Below are 10,943 nucleotides of genomic sequence, written 5' to 3' on the forward strand. Positions count from 1 at the left end.
AGCTTCCTAGGTTCCTCTCTCGCCCGCGCACCTCTCCTTTCCCGCCTTGTCCACACTGCCCCCCTCCCCTACCCCGCCACCTTCCCACCCAGCGCGCGGGAGCGCCACGCGGTGACAGCTCCGGGTCCTGACGCCACAACGCATCTCCAGGCAGCCCGCCCCCCTCGCAACATCCGTCACCTGACCCGGCCATATCAGGAACCGCCACGGTCCGGCTCGCGTCCCTGCTTCCCTGACCCCCTTCCTTTATTCCTCGCGCCCCTCGCTGGGGTGGGGAGGTCCTCCCTTTCTTCAAACCGGATTATTTAAAAAACAAAAAGAAAAAAAAACGCAAAGTCATCTCCTGGCTCTATCCGCCATTCACGAGGCTGGATGTCAGTTTTTGAAAGAAATGGCGCTACGCTCCACTTCTAGATTTGGGAAACCAGCGGAATTAAAGGAAACTGCTGCGACATCTGGACACTGCGTGGCGCTGGCGCCGCTGGAGCGGCGGGCCCCGCTCCGGACCAGGTAGGCGGAGCCGAACCCCAACTCCCGCTGGGTCGGGGCGCCCCTTCCCCTCCCAGCTCCACGCGCTGCGGAGGGTTCTGGGCTAGGCCAAGAGTCCATTCACCAGGCAAATTTTATTTTCGGTTTTGACATCCCGCTCAGCGAAGCATCTGAACGCTTCTTCCTCTTTCCTCCTCCCGCCGTGCTCCCCTCCCCCACGGCTGCTCCCCGTTCTCCGAGTGTCCCTGCGTCCACCGCTCCTTCCTCCCGCAGCCTTACCCCCCTCCTCCTCCGGCCCCACGCTCGGACACGCTTCCCTCTTGCTGCCCGACTCCCCAGCACGGTCCCTCTTCTCTCTCCTCGCCTCCCTCCCTACCTCCCCCATCTTTTCTTCCACATCACTGATCCTTTCTTTCTGGACACCCCCCAACCCCCTCTCTGTGCTGCTGTGGTCCACCCGGCACAGGAAAGCGGGGGAAGAAAAGGAAAGAGCCGCATAAAGGAGGTTGGGGGGAGGTTGAGTCGAGGACACCGAGGCGGCCTGGGGACACTCAAGAGCCGGTTCCGGAGCGCAGTCGGACTGGTCCCGGCTCCCGGGCTAGAAAGAGCTTTGACGCGGGCTCGCCGGCTCCCCGAAGGCGAGTGGTCCAGCCCAGGACGCCGCTTGCAGGCGGGCGGCGCTGACCCGATGTCCCCAGCTCCTCGGCTCCGAAGTCGTCCTCGATCGGCCCTGAACCTCGCGGGCTGGAGGCGCGGCCTGGTCGCTCGGCGTGGAAGAAAGGGTGTGGGACTAGGCCCAGCCTTCGGAGCCTGAAAGGTGGACCACATTGAAGTGGCTTCTTTTTTTTGCTTGTGCCCGAGCCTAGTGGCCGAGCTGCAGAAGTGGATCCCTAGTGAGAAAGGCGACAGGTCCTCTGGAGCAAACGCCGAGCTCTTCACTATCTGGAGGAGGCAAGTGGGACTCGGATGGTGCGAGCCACCGTACTGTAACGGTGAGGCCAGGTCCAGCTGCACTCGGGCTGCTTCCACTCCCCATCCCTCACTTCCGCACAGGACGCAGCCTCTTGACTGGCCAGTTGAAGTGAGACTCAGGGGCCAGGCTTAAATGTTTTTGTTTAGTTGCTAAGTCACGTCTGACTCTTTGAGACCCCGTGGACTGGAGTCTGCCAAGCTCCTCTGTCCATGGGATTTATGAGGCAAGGATACTGGAGAGGGTTACCGTTTCCTTCTCCAGGGGATCTTCCCGATGCAGGGATCGAATCCATGTCTCCTGCGTCTCCTGCATTGGCAGGTGGATTCTTTACCACTGAGCCACCAGGGAAGCCCCAGGCTCAAATAGCCACTCTAAATAAATTACAAATGCACCTCTCCAGACTTTCCTGACCATCCAGGCTCCATGCTGAGGCTGCTTACGACAGAATGAATGTGCTTTCTCTGCTTGTGACAGAATGAATGTGCTTTCTCTTCACAAGGTTAGCTCGTTCTTCTTCAGGTCTCTTCTCAGGTATCCGCCCTCAGAGACTCTTCCTCTAGGCACTGTATTTTTTTTTTTTTTTTTCCTCCTAGAGTGCTTACCCTACAGAAGTTATCATAAGTAATTATTTGTCTCTCAGTATGCAACCTCCATGGAAGGTGGATCTTGCTCTGTTTTGCACTATGCCCATGATCCCCTCTTTCACTTCCTCCACCCCCCCCCAAAAAAAAATCTTTGTAGGAGAGATGGACTTGTAAAAACTTACAATTATAATGAGGGAATTTCATTTTATGGCCAACAGAGGAGGGGTACTTTATGAGATGGGGAATGAGAGAAAGAATCCTGGAGGAGAAATATTGCCCAATTGCAGCTTAGTATCATTTAAGAACCCTGGAGAAGTGGAAGAGTGAACCCAGGTAGTGTTATTAGCTGTGGCAGTAAACTATGGTGCATGAGGATGAGAAGACCTGTATTACACATTTCTGTATTATCATTTCTTGAAATTATTAGTCAGGGTTCTCTAGAGAGACAGAACCAAATGTGTGTGTTTCTATGATTTATTTTAAGGAATTGGCTTACCCCAGTTGTGGGGGCTGGGAAAACTTGAAGTCTGCGTGACAAATAGGCAGGCTGGAGACCCAGAGAAGAGTTGATACTGCAGTTTTGAGTTAGAAGGCAGCAGCCTGGAGACTGAATTCTTTCTTCTTTGGGCAACCTCTCTTTCACTTAAGGCCTTCAACTAACTGGATGAGGCCCACACACATTATGGAGGATAATCTGCTTTACTTAAAGTCTATGGATTTACATGTTAATTATATATATTAAAAATAGCGTTATAGCAATATCTTGACTGGTGTTTGACCAAACAACTGGATACCATAGCCTTGCCAAGCTGACACATAAAATTCAACCTCACATTATCCTATTATTCCTAAAAGGTCTCCTGAGCTTCAGTTTCCCAAATGAAGTTTTAGACTTCAGATCCCAAGTTTAAATTCAGGGACCTGTCTGTATTGATTTGGCCTGTATAGCTTCACCTATAACCATTTCCTCTCCACCTAAACTTGTTCTCGGGATAAGGAGAGTTACCCACTTCAGAGGAATGCCATTAGAATGACAGCACGGGATAAAATGATAAGCTATACAATACGCTCTATATAGTAGTGAATGAAGAGTTCAATGAATATAAAATTAAAAACTCAAACTTAAATTCTGTCTTGGTTTTCCCTTGCTGCCCAACACCTGTGTTTTTTTAGTTGTGGTATACGGGGAATTCTATCTAATTTTAATGTTCAGACTAAGCAAAATATAATTATGAAGATGAATCTTTACCAATACAATTAATTTGTGGCATTCCAAAGATGTTTGGAGTTTCACATGACTTTGGCTATGTGTTCTTCAAAAACAGTATGACCAAAAGCTTGGCAGTGTTATTTGTATGCACTTTGGCTTCTTTTACTTATTTTATCCTCACTGTGGCTCTTCGAATTTGGGATTACTACCCTATCTTACAGGTGAGAAAACTGAGGCCTAGACAGACTAAAACCTTGGATACTTTATGACCTGCAAGTGCCAAGGCTGGACTTACTAAGAAAGTCTTTGGACTAAAATCCTTGTGCCCTTTCTGTTGTTCTACAGGCTAGAGTCAACAGGAAGTGAGCTATTGATGGGTCATTTTTGGCCTAAAACTGGACTTCGCAGATCTGAGTGTTTGAATGGAGGAAAATGATGTTTTATTTTAAAAAATGATTTCTATTTTGGATCAGCAAATTCATTCCACAGGCAGAGATAGGAGTGGGCATTTTACTAATGATTTGTCTGTACCATCCAACTCTACTACCCACAGCCATGATGTCCTAGAGACAACTAGCTTTTTCCCTCAGGTATCTCTTGATTATAAAAATTCTGTGAGAAATTTTCCATGCTCAAACTAAAAATCCCAAAGATGTAAGACATAGGACACTATAAGCAAGATTTTAAAACTATTATTTGAACATATATGACAAAAGATTAACTCTTAGAATATATGAATACATAAGTGAGTTAGAAAAATAACCCAGTAAGAATGGTAGCAAATAATATAATGGGCAGTTTAGAAGATATTAAAATAGCCAAATGGTAAAAAACTATGAAAATATATTCAACTTTACTGATTAGTAAAGAAATGTAACAAAAACACTGACATACCTATAGGTATGGCAGAAATAAAAAGAGTGATAACATTGGGAAAGTTGTCAGAAAACAATCATCCTTACATACTATTGTAACTTGGTACATTCATTTTGGATGGCAACTTTATAGTATCTATTAAAACTGTATCCATATACATACCCTTTGACTCAGCAATCCCACTGAGTTTATGTATGCACATATACACATACATAAATATAGGTATGGAAATATGTATACTATTTGTGTAGGGTTTATATGTGTATGAAAGAAATACGTATTACATATATATGTATACATGTACTAACCTTTGACTTTGCAATTCTGCTCCTATAACTCATTTAAGTATGAGAAGTATATATACATATATATGTTTATATATTATTGGAGATATACACACATATATACAAACATAAGTATGGAAAGATTTTATACACACATGTGCAGACATATACTGTATGCGTGTTTCTTTGTGTGAGAGGAAAAAGAGAGATGTACCCTTTACCTTAGCAATATCACTTCTATAAATTGCTACAGATTGCTCATAAAGGGGTGAAAAAAAGGTTCTTTGTAGCATCATATGTAGTAGCAAAAAAACAGGAAACAATTTACATGTTTGTCAATAAGAAACTGATTTTTAAAAATTTGGGTTTATCCATAAAATGTAAACTATGCAACTATACAAAAAACAAAGTGCATCTTTATTTCCTAATGCAGGTTGTCAAAGATCTACTACCAAACAAAACAAGTTATAGAATGGTTTTCTAAATGTGTGTATTGGGAAGGTGTGTTTACAATTATATGTACTTATATTTCTGGGAAGTTGATTAATTTAAAAAAAAAGTAGTTACGCCTGGATAATGAGAATGGTGGGTAGGAAAATTTCAGGAGGTATTTACTTAATTCTGTTTATTTTCTGTACTGTTTGAAAGTTTACTATGAACCAGAATTTTTAAATAACAATTACAGAAATTTTCATCTTCAAAACTAGAGATTCTAATTTTGTAGTCCTGAAGTGGTCAGTGACTTCAAAATTTGGAACACAAATGATTGAGAGTCAGGGTTGAGAATCACTTCCCTACATGTTGTCTCAAATGACTAGTGGGGAAAACACCATCATTTATACAGATACAATAAATACTTGGGGCACATATAAAATGAAATGTCATATAATTTTTCCCTAGAAAGGGGATGGCATAGTCTTCTGTTCAAGATGGAATTTAAACAGATCAAAAGGCTCCTGAAGCTCTGGAATAGATCCATATATAATATCTCTAACTATCAAAGGCAGTCCAGAGATTAGAGAGCAGTAGAGGATGACAAAATATTTTAGGCAAGGTTATAGCTTATAATTCTAAATTGGCCTGTTGGAAGCAGATACAGAAGACTGTACAAGGTACTTACTTTTGTGTTCTAGGAAAGGTGATAGAATTTAGTAACTCATAACCCACAGACAGAATGAGAAGCCAATTTCCCAGAATTCACAGAAAACTCTGTGTGTTATTGATAATCTGTTGACCTACCTGTGGTTTTGTTAATAGAAAAAGTGCTTACTATTTTATGTTTATATGTTCTCTCTTATAAACATATTATTAAATATGTAATGACACATATTAAAATTATTTACAGCTTAATCTGATAAAACAAAATGCAATTATGTATATTAAGAGATGAATGAAAACTGAAGAACAATGGATAATTTTTACCTATCTGGTTTAGGGGTATATTGAAAACCACTTAAACAGCAGACACTCATGACTGGTTCTAACTCCCACTCTTAGCCACACCTATTATCTTGTCAGAAGAAAGTGGAATTATCAGTCACATGCAGTTTTCAACTAAAGCAAAGGGATGAAGAAATTTGTGATGGGATAGGGAAGTAGAGTGGAGTTTGGTTAAAATGAAATGGAGACTCAGAGGTTACACAAGAAAAGAGTTCAAAGGAAGTAGCTCCAATCCTGTCAGAATATAGAGTATGCCAAAGAGAAAACAGATTATGCATTTTGGGAGAAGGCCAAATTTGAAACGGAAATGAGGCATGTTTTAATTACTGTAATTGGTCTTAAAAGTTTTCACCTTAACTCTGTGGTAAAACATTTTACGTGCCAGCACTGACTATATAGATCTACTGGAGGTCTCATGTCTGGGGCTTCTGAATGGGAAGGGGATTAACAGGTGTTTGGGGTTCTTTGTAAACTTCAAAGAAAATGTAGATGTCTGTGAGACAGTCATTGAATCATCTTCATACTTCTCTCTCCATTTCTTTTACCCCCAGAAAAATATTTGGTTTATATTGATTTAAAACTTCAAATTAGAAAATCAGAATTGGGTGCTCAGTTGGGAAATACATGATGTATATTACTGTGCTTAATATGTAATCCATGCCAGTTATGTGTTATTTCATCAGTAGTACTGGCTTCAAAGCAAAATTTCCTATATTACATAATTAACAAAGAGGTGATATATACAAGTTATTTCCATAAAGTAAAAAGGACTCCTACCCTAGTGGCTTAGATGGTAAAGAATCCATCTACCAATGCAGGAGACTTGGGTTTGATTCCTGTGTCGGAATGATACCCTGAAGAACGAAATGGCAGCCCACTCCAGTATTCTTGTCTGGAGAATCCCATGGAGTGAGGAGCCTGGCAGGCTACAGCCCATGGGGTTGCAAAGAGTTGGACATGACTGAGGAACTAACACAAGCACACATACCATTTGTAAAAGCTGATACTGAGAAAAGTTTTATAGAAAATCCAGACAGTAGCATATGAGCCAGATTCCCATTATTTTAGGCCTGGAGATATTTCACAAACCCTACCAGCGTGTAGATTATATACAGTTTGTTTTGGTTTGATTTGATTAATCAAATCAATAATCACTGATCAATCTTCCACAAAACACCACATGCCTCTCCTCCTTCTAGTCCTTTCTTTTCATCTCATTCTCTGCCCTCCTGAAATGGCTGACTCAGACATATTCAAAACAAAAATCGTGGCATCCGGTCCCATCACTTCATGGCAAATAAATGGGGAAACAATGGAAACAGTGACAGACTTTATTTTCTTGGGCTCCAAAATCACTGCAGATGGTGACTGCAGCCATGAAATTAAAAGACGCTTGCTCCTTGGAAGAAAAGCTATGACCAACCTAGACAGTGTATTAAAAAGCAGAGATATTACTCTGCTGGCACAGGTCCATCTAGTGAAAGTTGTGGTTTTTTTCAGTAGTCATGTATGGACGTGAGAGTTGGACCATAAAGAAAGCTGAGCGCCTAAGAATTGATGCTTTTGAACTGTGGTGTTGGAGAAGACTCTTGAGAGTCCCTTGGACTGCAAGGAGATCCAACCAGTCAATCCTAAAGGAAATCAGTCCTGAATATTCATTGGAAGGATTGATGCTGAAGCTCCAATACTTTGGCCACCTGATGTGAAGAACTGACTCATTTGAAAAGACCCTGACGCTGGGAAAGATTAAAGGTAGGAGGGGAAGGGATGGAGGATGAGATGCTTGAATGGCATCCTTGACTCAATGGACAGGAGTTTGAGCAAGCTATGGGAGTTGGTGATGGACAGGGAAGCCTGGCGTGCTGCAGTCCATGAGGTCGAGAAGAGCGGGACAGGACTGAATGACTGAACTGAACTGTACCTGTTCAGGTGATACTAAGCTCTTCCCTGACCAGCTGGTTCCTACTATTACTAACACTTAGGGACCTAAAACTTCATACAAATGAGAAAGTGCAGACCTTTAGAAATGGGTTTGTAAAATCTGTGACAGCTATTTACAGTTATTCTAATGACATTTCTACATATTTTAGCATTCTCATGCTTCACACTTTCTATTCCTTCCAAAATCCCCAACCTTTTTTCTTGGTTTTAACTCCTATACCAACTCCTCTTAGGTCAGAATCACTTGTTATAAGCATACTTAAAAAACATCATTCCTTTCAGAGCGTTTAGTTGGTAAATACCTACTTCAGCTTTATTTTAATAAATTTATTGGGTACTTGCTTATCTCACTTAAAGAACTGAGTTCTTTTGGTCGCTCTGAGTGACATGAGATAAATGCACAATGTGACAACAAAAAAATCAGGTAAGATGGAGTAAGAAAGAGCTTGAAATTAAACTACATATTTATTTTACAAAGCATCTTTTTTGTGCTAGTTCCCACAAACTTGTCTCTAACTTTTCAGTTAACTGGTAGAGGTGGTACTTATAAAGATCCCCCATTTCCCAAGGCTCCAGAATTTAAAAATGTATATCTCTTCTCTCTCTTCCCTTATATAGCTTTTATTGGCTTAGACAGACCATGGCAAAATTATTACTAATAAAATATAGGACCCCATATAGTCATGTATATGACAAACTTATAAAGGGATAAAATGTTAGTGATGGTTGGGAGCCTAAAAATAATCTAGGATCACTCCCATTTTTTACAGATGAGGAAATTGGGGCTAATCATGTCATTTGATTTAGTAGATCATATATTGAATTAGTTGAAGAACCAATATCAGAATCCAGGTCTCCTACCTTCCATTCAAGTCCTAATTTGTCTTTCCTTCATTCCCTCTTTCTTCCCTGGAATTTTAAATAGAACAGGAAAAGATGTTGAAAGTATTGTGATTCAACTCTTGTTTCTTCTTCAAGTAATTAAAAAAATTAAAATGTTCTTATTTTCTTATGTATTTACCTCCCCCCCATCTTTTTAAAATTGGTAACTGAATGCAATGAAATTACATCAACCTAGGTTTTCACAAGATAATGAAATAGTTTGTTAATAGTGAAAACCTAGTACTCATATCAGATTTTGGTTATGATTAGCTACTGACGTAAATACCGAAGCAGTCTTCTTATACTGTAGATGACACCAGCTTTTCCATGTTTCAGGAAGTAGTCCACAAGAGTGTTTCTAAGGTTTTAAAATCACTAATTCTAATTGCTCTTTTTTTTTTTTTTTTGGTAGAGTGGCAACATCTTGAACATTGGAAAAGAAAAATAAGCATGTCTTGGTTTTTAAAATATTTGATAATTACAGAGGTGGTTAAGAAAAAATCCCTATTAACTATTACATATTAACACACAAGTAATTTGTTTTTTAACATTTCCCATAAAGGAAGGACAGTATAGAATCTCAATGTGATTGGTGTAAGTTAAATTAGTTTTATTTATTTGCTGAAGGTCAGTTACCTAGCTTTATAAAATGAACTTATTTGGTCCTGGACACCATATTCATATTGTTTTTGTCATAACACAGAAATAAAATATCATTAAGGCATTCCTATGAACACACTTTCCCAAAGCTGTTAGGAGCTGTATGGATCTTGAGCTCTCAGAATTTATTTCATTTCCTTATATTTGAAATTACTAATTTTAGCCATTAGAACATAGGAAATTATAAATAGATTTTTCTTTCATGTAAATCATCCTCGTCTTCTCATCCATTCACTCAGCTGAAAAAAGAAATATAAAAATGAGGCCAAATGAATATATTATTGAATTATAAATTTATTTTACTTCCAGATCTTGCAGTGAAGGTCAGGTGATAAGATTTTTACAAACCTTGGTAATATTTTAGATTTAGACACAGAAATTAACATGTATATTTTTCTGTAATTGTAAAATGGAGCCAGAAGCAGGGCTCATGTATATAGAGCTATATTTATTTGCATGTATCCTTCAAAGTAAAATCTTAAACAGATTTAACATATGTATTTCTTGTGCGGCTGATAAAACACATTGGCCATACCTGCCTAACAGGTGGATTTGAAAACTGAATTTACTTTTACATGCATCATAAATATTTCAGTGCAACCAGGTGGTACTTGATTTTCCAATAATGTATGATGTTTTGGCATATATATATATATATGAATCTCACAGTACCCTGTAGTACCCAACCATATTTTCTTGATTTACTTTCCATTAATATAAGGTTGTCACCAGATTCCACAACTCCCTTAAATTAGGAATGGAATTCACATGTTTTAAGTCAAAACCTTGGTGTTCAATCTCAACTTTTCAACATTACAACAGTGAAATACCAGTTATTCCAATGCTGTAATGAATCAAGCAACACTGGAAATTAAATCCCCAAACAGTACACCTTTAATTTGTTCAGCAGATATTAAGACATTTCACGAGCCATCATTATGTATTTTCAACAGTTTCACTCAGTCTACTCTTTCAGCAACCCTTTGGGAAATATCCTGAGATCATTTACTGGGTAAGGGCATGGATCTTCTAAAAAACATGAGTAATATTTCATAGTTTGACCCTGGAGACACTCTAGTAAAGGAAACAAACTTTAACAAAGAAATAAATAGGTTAAGGACTGAAGTAACCTGGGAGATGGCACTGTGCCACAGCTTCGCATAAAAGCTGTAGTTCTTCACTTCCTTCCCAAGGGCCACGAGTTACTTTGTTATTTAAAGTCTCCGAATTAAGACTGCTACTGAAGAACAACCCAGAAGTACAAAATATCACGATATCTTTTCAAGTAGCAATTTACAGGGGGCTCTCTGAATCCTACCGTATAGAGATCAAACAAATCTTTACAGTTAACAGCCTATCTACAATCGCTCTCGCTACAACCCGGACTTAGTCTGTGCGAGGAGGGAACACCGCAGGAATCTCGCCGTAACGACAGCAAATGAGCGGCCCTTTCGGAGAGCTGTTCAGCATCACCTCGACCTGGGCACTTTAGAATAAGCTGGCAAAATTGAGGTGACTTCCGGGTCCTCTCTCCCCCATCGCTATCTAATGGGGCTGGACAAGAGGCTCCAAGGCTTCCAGTAGGTAGCTTTTTGCTCGCGACC

General features: G+C 40.2%; 1 protein-coding gene and 1 long non-coding RNA gene across 2 annotated transcripts in view; one reads left to right on the top strand and one right to left on the bottom strand.

Moving 5' to 3' along the window:
* Positions 1–10,943, bottom strand: part of CDKN2B (cyclin-dependent kinase inhibitor 2B (p15, inhibits CDK4)) — a 39,496-nt gene that overhangs the window by 24,677 nt on the left and 3,876 nt on the right. The gene's annotated exons all lie outside the window — the stretch shown is intronic.
* LOC104998243 overlaps positions 78–10,943 on the top strand; it is a 67,384-nt gene continuing 56,518 nt past the window's right edge. The window contains exon 1 of the long non-coding RNA XR_826427.1: positions 78–510. This is a non-coding gene — a long non-coding RNA (uncharacterized LOC104998243). The remainder of the gene's footprint in view (positions 511–10,943) is intronic.

The sequence above is a fragment of the Bison bison genome, unplaced genomic scaffold, assembly GCF_000754665.1.
Source record: "Bison bison bison isolate TAMUID 2011002044 unplaced genomic scaffold, Bison_UMD1.0 scf7180017864326, whole genome shotgun sequence".
NCBI lineage: Eukaryota > Metazoa > Chordata > Mammalia > Artiodactyla > Bovidae > Bison > Bison bison.